This window comes from Anopheles coustani (genome assembly GCF_943734705.1).
Source record: "Anopheles coustani chromosome X unlocalized genomic scaffold, idAnoCousDA_361_x.2 X_unloc_139, whole genome shotgun sequence".
In the NCBI taxonomy this organism is placed as follows: domain Eukaryota; kingdom Metazoa; phylum Arthropoda; class Insecta; order Diptera; family Culicidae; genus Anopheles; species Anopheles coustani.
The window spans coordinates 5,001-21,541 of record NW_026525092.1 but is presented as its reverse complement, the minus strand read 5'-3'; the positions used below and the strand labels follow the sequence as shown (position 1 = coordinate 21,541).

Sequence of the window (16,541 nt, the reverse complement as noted above, 5' to 3'; positions counted from 1 at the left end):
TTTCGACTAGTTCAATAAAAATTTTTGACCCAAAATTTGTTCGGCGGACCCCTAGGTCGAAAAACCCGAAAAAAGTCGAAAAAAGTCGAAAATGTCGAAAAATGAGAAAACCTCATATTCGGACTCTACACGAGCCCCAGATATTGAAAAGTGAAATCCGCGGTCGATTTGGAACAAAAAATTGACCTAGGCAAAGTTGTATGGAGGTAGGGACCCCTGAGAAAAAAGTTTGGTCCCGAGGCTCCTTGGACCACCAAGTCCCTAGGTCGGACCAAAATCGGAAAAAATCCGACCAAAGTCGAAAGTGTCGAAAATTTTAAAAAACCCCTTTTGGGGCCCTATGGCCTCCCTAGATAATGAAAAGTGAGGTCCGCGGCCGATCCGGAAGAAAAACTTGACCTAGGCAAACTTGTATGACGGTGGGGACCCAAAAAAATTTCGATGAGTGTAGTTTAGACAGGCCGGAAAATGTATCGGTGGTCCGTATCAAGGGACGTCTTTTAGTTCCATGGGGTGGTGGTCGTCGAACAAAGTCGCCTAGGTCGACCACCAGAAAGACCAGTCGTGTTGTAATGGATGTTTTGGCCACTTTGCTAGGGAAACCTAGTAGGTCGAAGCAAATTTGGGGTTCGAGATGAGTTGGTGAAAGTTGGTCCAACCTAGGTGTGCTTAGTGGAGGTTGACCATGAAAGTAGAGCATGATGGGAATGACCATAACTTTGGTTCTAGATGTCGGATCGGTACACTTTTGGCAGTTTTGGAAAGGTGAAGGCCTGCTCTAGCTATGTTTCCTACCAAGCTGAGCGCCTACTAGTGACCCGGAGGAGGTATTAAGGGTCAAAGGCAAAAAGGGGTACCCTAAAGTGCGTGTGACCAAGAAAATGGGAAAAACGGTATCGCCTATAGCTCAGGCTGTATGGCTCGGATCGGAAAGCTTGGATATGCGTTGGAAAGGTCTTGACGAGCGCTAGCTATGTGTCCTACCAAGCGAAGCGCTAGGTGTTGAGCAAGTCGGTCATATTAGAGGGCAAAGGTGAAAAATGGTGGTTTAGAGGCGAAAATTCACCTTATGATCGAAAATAGCGGGCGAACGATAAGAGCTACGAACACGGCGTAGAACAATCATAAGTACGTTACCACAAGACCTAACTTTGGCCAATATAGAGCGAGAAGATCGGAGGTACCCATCAGGGTGATATGGCTGGTTCAAAGTTGGACCAAAACGAGACTTGAGAAATGGATTGAAACACGGTATCGCGAATAACTCAGGCTGTATGGAACGGATCGACAAGCTAAGATCAGTGTTGGAAAGGTCGAACCGAGCGCTAACTATAATCCCAAACAACCGAAGCGCTAAGTGTTGAGCAAAACTGAGTTATTAAGCGACAAAGTGGAAAAATAATACCAAAATGGCCAAAAATCACACAAGACCAAGAATACCGAGCAAGCGGTAAGAGATAGCGGGTTGACGTAGAATACTTATAAGTTTGCCTCTACGAGACATAAAAGTCGTCCATAGAAAGCGAGAAGATCGGACCACTCTGGAAGGGTGATACGAGTGGTCAAAAATTGGCAAAAATGAAACATGGCTAAAATGGATTTGACTTGTGCACCGTATAGCTCCGGCTGTATGGCATGGATTGTTAAGCTAGGATATGTTTTGGAAAGGTAACACCCAGCGCTAGATACGACTAGAAGAAAGCAAAGCGCTAACTAGCATTATTTGGAAGTTATTAAGTGTCAAAGTCGAAAAATGTTACCAAAATTGAAACTCGAGTACATTGGGCCAAAAAGTACAAGTTGTGAAATTTGGACTTACGAGTAAAATACCGAGCAGGCGGTAAGAGATAGAGACTTGGTGTAGAACAATTATATGTTGGGCATGTTATAACCTATATTTGGCCCGAACATAGTGACGAGATCGGTGGTACCCAAAAGGGTGGTACAGGTGTTAGATGGTTTTCCCAGAGCATAAGCTCCACATGATATGGAAAACGGGAAACATCATAACTTCGGCTGTATGGCATGGAATAGAACGAACAAGGTATCGATGGAAAGAGAAAAGGTAGCGCTAACTATAATTCCTACCAAGCAAAGCGCTAGCATGTGACCGTTCGGGTGTTATTGTGAGTCAAAGTCAGAAATTGTTACCACGAGAGGCGAAAATCCGACTAAGTCCATGAATACCGGGCTGGCGGTAAGAGATACGGCTTGGCCGTAGAACATTTATAAGTTGGCCAATACAAGACCTAAGTTTTGTCCATAGACAACAAGAAGATCGAAGATACGTGAAGGTGAGATATGGGCGTCCCAAAGTGGGCCTTTGAAAAAGTGACAAACTTCCCTTATAACAGCATACACCAAATATCTCTGGCTCTATGGCACCGAATAAGAAGTTGAGGTCAGCGATAGAAAGGTGATAGTCAGCGCTAAATATCATACGAACAGAGTGAAGCGCTAAAGGGAAAGGATCTTGGTGATATAAGGTGACAAAGTCGAGAAAAGTTGCCTCAAAATCATGAAAAATGTGAAAAAATGGCTAAGTCCCGGGTGCCTTAAGGGCAGGTTGATCGAATGTACCGAGCTGGCGGTAAGAGATAGAGACTTGGTGTAGAACAATTATATGTTTGGCATGGCAAGACCTACATTTGGTCAATACAAAGTGAGAAGATCAAAGAAACCCGTAAGGGTGATATTGGTGTCCAAAGGTAAAAAGCACTAAGTCTTGGGAAACTTATATGAAGAAAAAGGACCCTGATGGGTCATATAGGATGGATCGAAAAATCGGCTAAGTCCCAAAATGGGGATGTCAGAACTACACTAAAAAGTTACCACACCAAGCAAGGCAAACTTATATGAAGCAAAGGACCCATATGGGTCATATGGTATTTTACGAAAAATCGGCTAAGTCCCAAAATGATGATGTCAGAACTACACTAAAATGTTACCACACCAAGCAAGGCAAACTTATATGAAGGCAAGGACCCTGATGGGTCATATGGTATGGATCGAAAAATCGGCTAAGTCCCAAAATGGGGATGTCTGAACTACACTCAAATGTTACCACATCAAGCAAGGCAAACTTATATGAAGGAAAGGACCCTGATGGGTCATATGGTATTTTACGAAAAATCGGCTAAGTCCCAAAATGGGGATGTCAGAACTACACTCATGTGTTACCACACCAAGCAAGGCAAACTTATATGAAGGCAAGGACCCTGATGGGTCATATGGTATTTTACGAAAAATCGGCTAAGTCCCAAAATGATGATGTCAGAACTACACTCAAATGTTACCACACCAAGCAAGGCAAACTTATATGAAGCAAAGGACCCTGATGGGTCATATGGTATTGATCGAAAAATCGGCTAAGTCCCAAAATGGGGATGTCAGAACTACACTCAAATGTTACCACACCAAGCAAGGCAAACTTATATGAAGGCAAGGACCCTGATGGGTCATATGGTATATTACGAAAAATCGGCTAAGTCCCAAAATGGGGATGTCAGAACTACACTAAAAAGTTACCACACCAAGCAAGGCAAACTTATATGAAGCAAAGGACCCATATGGGTCATATGGTATTTTACGAAAAATCGGCTAAGTCCCAAAATGATGATGTCAGAACTACACTCAAATGTTACCATACCAAGCAAGGCAAACTTATATGAAGCAAAGGACCCTGATGGGTCATATGGTATTTTACGAAAAATCGGCTAAGTCCCAAAATGGGGATGTCAGAACTACACTCAAATGTTACCACACCAAGCAAGGCAAACTTATATGAAGGCAAGGACCCTGATGGGTCATATGGTATTTTACGAAAAATCGGCTAAGTCCCAAAATGGGGATGTCAGAACTACACTAAAAAGTTACCACACCAAGCAAGGCAAACTTATATGAAGCAAAGGACCCATATGGGTCATATGGTATTTTACGAAAAATCGGCTAAGTCCCAAAATGATGATGTCAGAACTACACTCAAATGTTACCATACCAAGCAAGGCAAACTTATATGAAGCAAAGGACCCTGATGGGTCATATGGTATTTTACGAAAAATCGGCTAAGTCCCAAAATGGGGATGTCAGAACTACACTAAAAAGTTACCACACCAAGCAAGGCAAACTTATATGAAGGAAAGGACCCTGATGGGTCATATGGTATTTTACGAAAAATCGGCTAAGTCCCAAAATGGTGATGTCAGAACTACACTAAAATGTTACCACACCAAGCAAGGCAAACTTATATGAAGGCAAGGACCCTGATGGGTCATATGGTATTTTACGAAAAATCGGCTAAGTCCCAAAATGGTGATGTCAGAACTACACTCAAATGTTACCACACCAAGCAAGGCAAACTTATATGAAGCAAAGGACCCTGATGGTCATATGGTATTGATCGAAAAATCGGCTAAGTCCCAAAATGGGGATGTCAGAACTACACTCAAATGTTACCACACCAAGCAAGGCAAACTTATATGAAGGCAAGGACCCTGATGGGTCATATGGTATTTTACGAAAAATCGGCTAAGTCCCAAAATGGGGATGTCAGAACTACACTTAAATGTTACCACACCAAGCAAGGCAAACTTATATGAAGGCAAGGACCCTGATGGGTCATATGGGTAGTTTACGAAAAATCGGCTAAGTCCCAAAATGGGGATGTCAGAACTACACTCAAATGTTACCACACCAAGCAAGGCAAACTTATATGAAGCAAAGGACCCTGATGGGTCATATGGTACTTTACGAAAAATCGGCTAAGTCCCAAAATGGGGATGTCAGAACTACACTCAAATGTTACCACACCAAGCAAGGCAAACTTATATGAAGCAAAGGACCCTGATGGGTCATATGGTATTGATTGAAAAATCGGCTAAGTCCCAAAATGGGGATGTCAGAACTACACTCAAATGTTACCACACCAAGCAAGGCAAACTTATATGAAGGCAAGGACCCTGATGGGTCATATGGTATTTTACGAAAAATCGGCTAAGTCCCAAAATGGGGATGTCAGAACTACACTCAAATGTTACCACACCAAGCAAGGCAAACTTATATGAAGCAAAGGACCCTGATGGGTCATATGGTATTGATTGAAAAATCGGCTAAGTCCCAAAATGGGGATGTCAGAACTACACTCAAATGTTACCACACCAAGCAAGGCAAACTTATATGAAGCAAAGGACCCATATGGGTCATATGGTATTTTACGAAAAATCGGCTAAGTCCCAAAATGATGATGTCAGAACTACACTCAAATGTTACCATACCAAGCAAGGCAAACTTATATGAAGGAAAGGACCCATATGGGTCATATGGTATTTTACGAAAAATCGGCTAAGTCCCAAAATGAGGATGTCAGAACTACACTAAAAAGTTACCACACCAAGCAAGGCAAAGTACCTAGGTGAACCCTAGGAAGAAACACGGACCAAGTCAGATGGCCTAAGTCAATAGAACAAGTGACCTAGGCAAAGTTGTATGGCGCTGAGGACCCTGAAAAATCTGGTTAGTGTAGTTTAGACAGGGTAGGTTTTTGGGTCGGCCGAACCCCCTTATTTTGGGTTTTGGCCTCATCAAGAAGCTACACCTAGGCAAACTGCCTAGGGTGAAAGTGCGAAGACCAATCGAATAGTAAGACAAGTTTTGACCGATCGCCCTAGGCAAGCTTGTATGAAGAAAGGGACCCTAAGGGTCATATGGAAATACATGAAAAATCGGCTAAGTCCCAAAATTGGGATGTCTGAACTACACTAAAAAGTTACCACATCAAGCAAGGCAAAGTACCTAGGTGAACCCTAAGAAGAAACACGGACCAAGTCAGATGGCCTAAGTCAAGAGTACAAGTGACCTAGGCAAAGTTGTATGGCGCTGAGGACCCTGAAAAATCGGGTTAGTGTAGTTCAGACAGGGGAGGTTTTTGGGTCGGCTGAACCTCCTTATTTTGGGTTTTGACCTCCTCAAGAAGCTACACCTAGGCAAACTGCCTAGGGTGAAAGTGCGAAGACCAATCGAATAGTAAGACAAGTTTTGACCGATCGCCCTAGGCAAGCTTGTATGAAGAAAGGGACCCTATGGGTCATATGGAAAATCCATGAAAAATCGGCTAAGTCCCAAAATTGGGATGTCTGAACTACACTAAAAAGTTACCACATCAAGCAAGGCAAAGTACCTAGGTGAACCCTAAGAAGAAACACGGACCAAGTCAGATGGCCTAAGTCAAGAGTACATGTGACCTAGGCAAAGTTGTATGGCGCTGAGGACCCTGAAAAATCGGGTTAGTGTAGTTCAGACAGGGGAGGTTTTTGGGTCGGCTGAACCTCCTTATTTTGGGTTTTGACCTCCTCAAGAAGCTACACCTAGGCAAACTGCCTAGGGTGAAAGTGCGAAGACCAATCGAATAGTAAGACAAGTTTTGACCGATCGCCCTAGGCAAGCTTGTATGAAGAAAGGGACCCTTAGGGTCATATGGAAATTCATGAAAAATCGGCTAAGTCCCAAAATTGGGATGTCAGAACTACACTATAAAGTTACCACATCAAGCAAGGCAAAGTACCTAGGTGAACCCTAGGAAGAAACACGGACCAAGTCAGATGGCCTAAGTCAAGAGTATAAGTGACCTAGGCAAAGTTGTATGGCGCTGAGGACCCTGAAAAATCGGGTTAGTGTAGTTAAGACAGGGGAGGTTTCAGGGTCGGCTGGACCTCCTTATTTCGGGTTTTGGCCTCCTCAAGAAGACAGACCTAGGCGAATTGCCTAGGGTGAAACTGCGAAGACCAATCGAATAGTAAGACAAGTTTTGACCGATCGCCCTAGGCAAGCTTGTATGAAGAAAGGGACCCTTAGGGTCATATGGAAATTCATGAAAAATCGGCTAAGTCCCAAAATTGGGATGTCAGAACTACACTAAAAAGTTACCACATCAAGCAAGGCAAAGTACCTAGGTGAACCCTAGGAAGAAACACGGACCAAGTCAGATGGCCTAAGTCAAGAGTGCAAGTGACCTAGGCAAAGTTGTATGGCGCTGAGGACCCTGAAAAATCGGGTTAGTGTAGTTAAGACAGGGGAGGTTTCAGGGTCGGCCAGACCTCCTTATTTCGGGTTTTGGCCTCCTCAAGAAGACAGACCTAGGCGAATTGCCTAGGGTGAAACTGCGAAGACCAATCGAATAGTAAGACAAGTTTTGACCGATCGCCCTAGGCAAGCTTGTATGAAGAAAGGGACCCTATGGGTCATATGGAAATTCATGAAAAATCGGCTAAGTCCCAAAATTGGGATGTCAGAACTACACTAAAAAGTTACCACATCAAGCAAGGCAAAGTACCTAGGTGAACCCTAGGAAGAAACACGGACCAAGTCAGATGGCCTAAGTCAAGAGTATAAGTGACCTAGGCAAAGTTGTATGGCGCTGAGGACCCTGAAAAATCGGGTTAGTGTAGTTAAGACAGGGGAGGTTTCAGGGTCGGCCAGACCTCCTTATTTCGGGTTTTGGCCTCCTCAAGAAGACAGACCTAGGCGAATTGCCTAGGGTGAAACTGCGAAGACCAATCGAATAGTAAGACAAGTTTCGACCGATCGCCCTAGGCAAGCTTGTATGAAGAAAGGGACCCTATGGGTCATATGGAAATTCATGAAAAATCGGCTAAGTCCCAAAATTGGGATGTCAGAACTACACTATAAAGTTACCACATTAGCAAGGCAGACTTGTATGAAGAACGGGACCCAGGTGAAAGTAGCAAATATCCCAAACCGAACATGAATATTATACACACAAGAGTACGAACATAAAGGAACACGGACCAAGCGTGCCGAGAGAATCGGTACTATAGAGCCCTCGTGGTTCTACACAAAGACTTTATGTTAGGGGTTCAAGCCCCATAGTACTCAAACGGTGACAGTAGCAAATATCCCAAACCGAACATGAATATTATACACACAAGAGTACGAACATAAAGGAACACGGACCAAGCGTGCCGAGAGAATCGGTACTATAGAGCCCTCGTGGTTCTACACAAAGACTTTATGTTAGGGGTTCAAGCCCCATAGTACTCAAACGGTGACAGTAGCAAATATCCAAAAACGAACTGGAATTTACATTCTGTTGGTCATGCGGTCGTCCAAAGGGGTCTAGTATCCTGGGATGACAAGCATCACGGGCACAGTCTCGTATCAAAACAGTCGAAGAGGCCCGCGAAAGCTTGCTTTCCATGGCTATGCGATGCACAAATTGAGTTTCTCCGTAGTTATACACAGCGCACAGGTGAAAGTAGCAAATATCCCAAATCGAACATGAATTTTATACACACAAGAGTACAAACATAAAGGAACACGGACCAAGCGTACCGAGAGAATCGGTACTAGAGCCCTTGTGGTTCTACATTGAGAGCCCTCGTGGTTCTACATAGATACTTTATGTTAGGGGTTCCAACCCCATAGTACTAGAACGGTGGAAGTAGCAAATAAACCGAACGTGGAATTTACTTTCTGATGGTCATGCGGTCGTCCAAAGGGGTCTAGTATCCTGGGATGACAAGCATCACGGGCACAGCTCGTATCAAAACAGTCGAAGAGGCCCGCGAAAGCTTGCTTTCCATGGCTATGCGATGCACAAATTGAGTTTACTCACCGTAGTATAAAACGAACGAACCGAACCTATCCGAGTAGGGATAATGGGCGCAGTAACATACTTCTGTGACCCAGCGAGAGTTGAACGAGGTGACATGAACTGTCAGTGGCTTATATCAGATGGGATACATACATGAGATTGCTTTCAAATCTACACTCGAAAACCTAACCAAGTAAAAGCGAACGTGGGGAGGATTCGAAACTGGTAACGAAATCTTAAGCTGGAAAGAGTCATCACTATGGATACATATTATGCGAAACCAATCAAGTGCTCATTACTGATCCAAAACCGAAGAGCACTAGTGAACACCTTAATCTCACCCTAGTTCACATCCAAGTGATCGACCACGTGTGTGAAGCAAAGACCAATCGAATTCCTCAATGGACCGAACACTATGAACAAATGGCCAAAAACGTTATAACTATCCAAACATACTACTATCTAGCGAAAGTCATCACGATGGAACCATACCATGATCTTTAACCTATAGCGCTCACCATATTCCTACCCAGAGTGCAAGTGAACAGATTGCCCACCCTTACCCAGTTCACAACCACGTGATCGACTAACATACCGAGGTTACCACAAGTCAAAGTTATACGTTTACAAGCGCAAGACCAATCGAAAACCCCGAAAGCAATCTCGACCCAAAATGTATTATCCGTGAGTGTAGTCGAGTCTCGTACTCGTCATCTGTAATCGTCGGATAGAATATCCAGTACACGGTTGTCTTTCCAAATGAAATCTACATACAGAACTCGCTCTTGGCAAATGGGTGGCAATGGCGCAATCAGGAGCGAGTTCCCGTCCGGGTGCCAAGTGATTGGCAAATGTCTGGGGGAAAGCAACCATATATTGATTTGTCTGTTAGTGTACTGGGTGTTTGAGGTATGTAGTATCCACGCTTGGTTGGGTGTGTCAGAGGACCATGGATGCGTTCACAACCCCAATTGGGGTACATCGGGAATGATTTTGTGGAACCGATGTGCCCGGCACACACTAAGTTTTGTTGCAAGTTAATAGTGTGCCATGTCCGGGGGGGTTGTGATTAAACTCTGGTGAATTGCGTACTGTGGTGATTGGGGTATGAAAGCCCCGCAGTTGCAATGATCGGACGCGCCTAGCGTGTCCTTTAGTTGATGGTAGGGAAATGAAGGCCCTTGTCAGCTCACCTAAGTATTCATGGAAGTTTGGCATAAGGTCGCTGTGGTAGGGGTATGAAGGCCCCGTCAGCGCATGCACAATCGGGCGCACGTGCGCTTAGCGGAGTCGAATGCCGCTCAAGTGCCTGTCCGGTGCATCGGGTGTGTGTGATACGAGGGCAATGAGGTTCGCACGGGGGCTCGCCTCCCGTGTGCTACCGGACTTGACAACATATAGAACGTGGTGTTTGCTCCTCCGGGTGCAATGGGACAATGAACATTCGAACGCAAAGTCGGAATTCTGGTTGATCCTACCAGTAATATACGCTCGTCTCAAAGGTTAAGCCATGCATGTCTAAGTACAAACAGATTTAATGTGAAACCGCATAAGGCTCAGTATAACAGCTATAATTTACGAGATCATCAACCTAGTTACTTGGATAACTGTGGAAAATCTAGAGCTAATACATGCAACATGCCAGGACCCTCGCGGGAACTGGTGCACTTATTAGTCAAACCAATCGCGGGTTCTCCGTGTCATTGAGTTGAAGTCTGGATAATGATGCTGATCGTATGGTCTCGCACCGACGACAGATCTCGCAAATATCTGCCCTATCAACTATGGATGGTAGTATAGAGGACTACCATGGTTGCAACGGGTAACGGGGAATCAGGGTTCGATTCCGGAGAGGGAGCCTGAGAAATGGCTACCACATCCAAGGAAGGCAGCAGGCGCGTAAATTACCCAATCCCGGGACGGGGAGGTAGTGACGAGAAATAACAATATGAAACTCTTTAATGATGTTTCATAATTGGAATGAGTAGAGCATAAATCCTTCTACGAGGATCAAGTGGAGGGCAAGTCTGGTGCCAGCAGCCGCGGTAATTCCAGCTCCACTAGCGTATATTAAAATTGTTGCGGTTAAAACGTTCGAAGTTGATACTTGTCCAACACAGTCCGGCTCCGCCGACCCGGTCAACCCGTGGTCGGTGGGCCAAGTCGGAATCTGGTTGCGACTCAATGGTGTGGTAGGGCACCAAGTCTGTGTCATGGTGTGCCCTTCAACGGGTGCAAGTGTAACATAGAGCTCGACCGCTCACGTTTACCTTGAACAAATTAGAGTGCTTAAAGCAGGGTGCCCAAACGCCCTAGAATAATCTTGCATGGAATAATGGAATGGACCTTGGTCTAATCTTTCATTGGTTTGTACTCAGACCGGAGGTAATGATTAACAGAAGTAGTTGGGGACACTAGTATTACGGCGCGAGAGGTGAAATTCGTAGACCGTCGTAAGACTAACTAAAGCGAAGGCATTTGTCAAGGATGCTTTCTTTAATCAAGAACGAAAGTTAGAGGATCGAAGGCGATTAGATACCGCCCTAGTTCTAACCGTAAACGATGCCAACTAGCAATTGGGAGACGCTACAACCAGGTGCTCTCAGTAGCTTCCGGGAAACCAAAGTCAGGTTCCGGGGGAAGTATGGTTGCAAAGTTGAAACTTAAAGGAATTGACGGAAGGGCACCACAATGAAATGGAGCTTGCGGTTCAATTTGACTCAACACGGGAAAACTTACCAGGTCCGAACTTATGGAGGTGAGACAGATTAATAGCTCTTTCTCAAATTTAAGGGTAGTGGTGCATGGCCGTTCTTAGTTCGTGGATTGATTTGTCTGGTTAATTCCGATAACGAACGTGACTCACATATGCTAACTAGAACGCAGTCAGCGTTAATGCGTCGATGCCGATTGGAACGGGTTAGGACCTTTCGGTGGAGTATGACCTGACACCTTCGCTGTTCGTGTGCGCAAGTGCACTTACGGTACGCTGCTTAGCAGGACAATTTGTGTTTAGCAAAATGAGATCGAGCGATAACAGGTCCGTGATGCCCTTAGATGTTCTGGGCTACACGCGTGCTACAATGTGGGTAGCAGCGTGTCTCCTATTCCGAGAGGAACGGGAAATCACTCAAATACTCACTTAGTAGGGATTATGGATTGCAATGGTCCATATGAACTCGGAACTTCTAGTAAGTGCTGGTCATCAGCCAGCGTTGAATACGTCCCTGCCCTTTGTACACACCGCCCGTCGCTACTACCGATGGATTATTTAGTGAGGTCTTTGGAGATGATCGTTCGCTGGATCCTCGTGAACCGCGTCTGCTTTATCGAAGTTGACCGAACTTGATGATTTAGAGGAAGTAAAAGTCGTAACAAGGTTTCCGTAGGTGAACCTGCGGAAGGATCATTAGTGGCCAAGTGATCCTTCCAGAAGTCCGAACCTGCGGGTTGAGACTTCGGCACAAGTTGCCATATGATAATTGACGAAACACTATAGAAGTCCGAACCTGCGGGTTGAGACTCAGGCACAAGTTGCCATATGAAAGTTGACGAAACACTAACAAGTCCGAACCTGCGGGTTGAGACTTAGGCACACGTTGCCTTATACATGACTTCGAACAAATACACAAGTCCGAACCTGCGGGTTGAGACTTAGGCACAAGTTGCCTTATACATGACTTCGAACAAATACACAAGTCCGAACCTGCGGGTTGAGACTTAGGCACAAGTTGCCATATGAAAGTTGACGAAACACTAACAAGTCCGAACCTGCGGGTTGAGACTTAGGCACACGTTGCCTTATACATGACTTCGAACAAATACACAAGTCCGAACCTGCGGGTTGAGACTTAGGCACAAGTTGCCTTATACATACATTGGCCAAATAAACAGAAGTCCGAACCTGCGGGTTGAGACTTAGGCACAAGTTGCCATATTATATTCGATCAAACACTAAGTAGTCCGAACCTGCGGGTTGAGACTCAAGACCGTAACAAGATGTCACTATACAAGTCCGAACCTAAGGGTTGAGACTTAATGCGATCTAGATACCAAGTTGACATCCAATACCTGTTGAGCAAAACCAAAGATTCCCTGTTCTCGAATGATTACACTATATAACAGGGAATCATGAAGAAATCAAGCAAGCGTGAAACAAAGTCATCACTTGGGCATGCTCGATAGCCAACCACATGACCTTAACCTAAGAGAGCATGCAAACCACATGATACCTATAAACGATTAACCCGCCCTAGTTCAATCGTTCACCAAGTGATGACTTCAGTATGGCTAAGAGAAAAACTTTTAAATGGGAAAAACTCTAAGTCCGAACCTCCGGGTTGAGACTTCCGCGTCGGAGGTGGGCGCACCTCCTATCCGAAAGATGATGAATCAGGGGTGTTCGGTCAGCAATGGTCGGATGCCCCGTCGTAGTCCAACTATGACAATCAAAGTCAAGACCTCCGGGTTGAGACTTTCCGCGAGTACAAGCATAAAGGAACACGGACCAAGCCGTACCGAGAGAATCGGTACTAGAGCCCTCGTGGTTCTACATTGAGAGAGCCCTCGTGGTTCTCATTAGGGGCTTTATGCAAGTCGTACTCAATACTGTGGTGTGAAGTATAAAGTATAGTCTTCGCCTGGTCCACGCTGCTTCGGCGGTCCTGGGTAAGATAGTTCATTCTAGCTTGCCCTATAGTGGAATGAGGACACTTAATGCTTCGTCTTTTAGCGGCGGCTAGACTCCTCCTCACGGGGAACGAGTTGACGCACACAGCGGCGGCTTACGCACTATGGCAATCATGGATGCCTGAAGATTCCGTGAAGTTCTCCCCTGGTCCACGCTGCCTCGGCAGTCCTGGGTAAAATGGAATATTTCCAGCTTGCCCTATAGTGGAAGAGGACTATCCAACAATACAAAGTCAAGACCTCCGGGTTGAGACTTTCCGCGTCGGTGGTGTCGCGCACCGCCTATCCGAAAGATGGTGTAACAGGGGTGTTCGATCAGCAATGGTCGGATGCCCCGTCATAGTCCAACTATGACAACCAAAGTCAAGACCTCCGGGTTGAGACTTTCCGCGTCCGGAGGTACGCGTACCGCCTACCCGAAAGATGGTGTGCTTCTGGGGTATTCGATGAGTCGGATACCCCGTCGTAGTCCAACTATGACAATACAAAGTCAAGACCTCCGGGTTGAGACTTCCGCGTCGGAGGTGCGCGCACCGCCTACCCGAAAGATGATGAATCAGGGGTGTTCGATCAGCAATGGTCGGATGCCCCGTCGTAGTCCAACTATGACAATCAAAGTCAAGACCTCCGGGTTGAGACTTCCGCGTCCGGAGGTACGCGTACCGCCTACCCGAAAGATGGTGAATCAGGGGTGTTCGATCAGCAATGGTCGGATGCCCCGTCGTAGTCCAACTATGACAATCAAAGTCAAGACCTCCGGGTTGAGACTTTCTAAGAGTACAAGCATAAAGGAACACGGACCAAGCCGTACCGAGAGAATCGGTACTAGAGCCCTCGTGGTTCTACATTGAGAGAGCCCTCGTGGTTCTCATTAGGGGCTTTATGCAAGTCGTACTCAATACTGTGGTGTGAAGTATAAAGTATAGAGTCCTCCACTGGTCCACGCTGCTCCGGCGGTCCTGGGTAAGATAGTTCATTCTAGCTTGCCCTATGTGGAAGAGGACTCAATACCCTACCTGTTGAGCTTGAAACAAAGTCATCACTTGGGCATGCTCATATTGCCATACAATATTCCATTATCTACTAATGAGCATGCAGCTATATGATTATAACCTGTAAACGATTACCCCGCCGTAGTTCAGCGCTTCAACCAAGTGATGACTTCAGTATGGCTAGTGTGTGAAGTATAAAGTATAGTCCTCCCCTGGTCCACACTGCTTCGGCGGTCCTGGGTAAGATAGTTAGTTCTAGCTTGCCCTATGTGGAAGAGGACACCATACTTAATACTGTGGTGTAATGAACAAAGTATAGTCCTCCACTGGTCCACGCTGCTTTGCAGTCCTGGGTAAGATAGTTAATTCTAGCTTGCCCTATGTGGAAGAGGGCATACAAGACAAAGTATAGTTCTCCCCTGGTCCACGCTGCTCCGGCGGTCCTGGGTAAGATAGTTAATTCTAGCTTGCCCTATGTGGAAGAGGACATAATACTCTACCTGTTGAGCTTTAAACAAAGTCATCACTTGGGCATGCTCTATAGCCAACCACATGACATTAACCTAAGAGAGCATGCAGCGTATTATCCCAATGCAAAGTAAACGATAGACTCGCCCTAGTTCAGTGCTTCAACCAAGTGATGACTTCAATATGGCTAGTGTGTGAAGTATAAAGTATAGTCCTCCCCTGGTCCACACTGCTTCGGCGGTCCTGGGTAAGATAGTTAGTTCTAGCTTGCCCTATGTGGAAGAGGACACCATACTTAATACTGTGGTGTAATGAACAAAGTATAGTCCTCCACTGGTCCACGCTGCTTCGGCGGTCCTGGGTAAGATAGTTAATTCTAGCTTGCCCTATGTGGAAGAGGGCATACAAGACAAAGTATAGTTCTCCCCTGGTCCACGCTGCTTCGGCGGTCCTGGGTAAGATAGTTAATTCTAGCTTGCCCTATGTGGAAGAGAGCATACATGAACCAAGAACGAAGGTTATGATCGAGGAATGATTCGACAACTAACCGATGGTATGAAATGTGAAGAATTCAAGCAAGCACACAATCAAGTCATCACTTGGGCATGCTCGATAGCCAACCTCATGACATTAACCTAGTAGAGCATGCGAAAACCAATATATATGTAAACGATGCCTCCCTAGTTCAGCGCTTCAACCAAGTGATGACTTCAGAATGGCTAAATCAAATCGGTTCAAACCATACCATCGGTATCCTATTGAAACACACAAGTCGATATCAAACCTCATGATTGTGTAGTCCTCCACTGGTCCACGCCGCTTCGGCCGTCCTGGGTAAAATGGAACATTCCAGCTTGCCCTATGTGGAAGAGGGCACATTACTCAATACTGTGGTGTGAAGTATAAAGTTCAGTTCTCCCCTGGTCCACGCTGCTTCGGCGGTCCTGGGTAAGATAGTTCATTCTAGCTTGCCCTATGTGGAAGAGGACACTTCATACTTCGTCTCTAAGCGGCGGCTTGACTCCTCCCTACGGGGAACGGGTTTACGCGCACAGCGGCGGCTTACGCACTATGGCAGTCATGGATGCCTTACGTTTCTATGAAAAGTGTGTTCCTCCCCTGGTCCACGCTGCTTCGGCAGTCCTGGGTAAGATAGTTAGTTCTAGCTTGCCCTATGTGGAAGAGGACACGTAGACTTACTGTGGTGTGAAGTATAAAGTTCAGTTCTCCCCTGGTCCACGCCGCTTCGGCCGTCCTGGGTAAAATGGATTCATCCAGCTTGCCCTATGTGGAATGAGGACACTTTATGCTTCGTCTCTAAGCGGCGGCTTGCTCCTCCCTACGGGGAACGGGTATACGCGCACAGCGGCGGCTTACGTTATGGCAGTCATGGATGCCTTACGTTTCCATGAAAAGTGTGTTCCTCCCCTGGTCCACGCTGCTTCGGCAGTCCTGGGTAAGATAGTTAGTTCTAGCTTGCCCTATGTGGAAGAGGACACGTAGACTTACTGTGGTGTGAAGTATAAGGTTCAGTTCTCCCCTGGTCCACGCCGCTTCGGCCGTCCTGGGTAAAATGGATTAATCCAGCTTGCCCTATGTGGAATGAGGACACTTTATGCTTCGTCTCTAAGCGGCGGCTTGCTCCTCCCTACGGGGAACGGGTTTACGCGCACAGCGGCGGCTTACGCAAGTTAGTCACCCTCGGCAGTGGATCACTCGGCTCATGGATCGATGAAGACCGCAGCTAACTGCGCGTCGTAATGTGAACTGCAGGACACATGAAC

The 16,541-nt window shown here is 45.9% G+C and overlaps 1 non-coding gene across 1 annotated transcript in view; it reads left to right on the top strand.

Annotated features, from left to right (window-relative positions):
• The first annotated feature begins 16,453 nt into the window (after positions 1 to 16,453).
• LOC131270099 (5.8S ribosomal RNA) overlaps positions 16,454 to 16,541 on the top strand; it is a 155-nt gene continuing 67 nt past the window's right edge. The window contains exon 1 of the ribosomal RNA XR_009179235.1: positions 16,454 to 16,541. This exon is cut by the window's right edge and continues 67 nt beyond it. This is a non-coding gene — a ribosomal RNA (5.8S ribosomal RNA).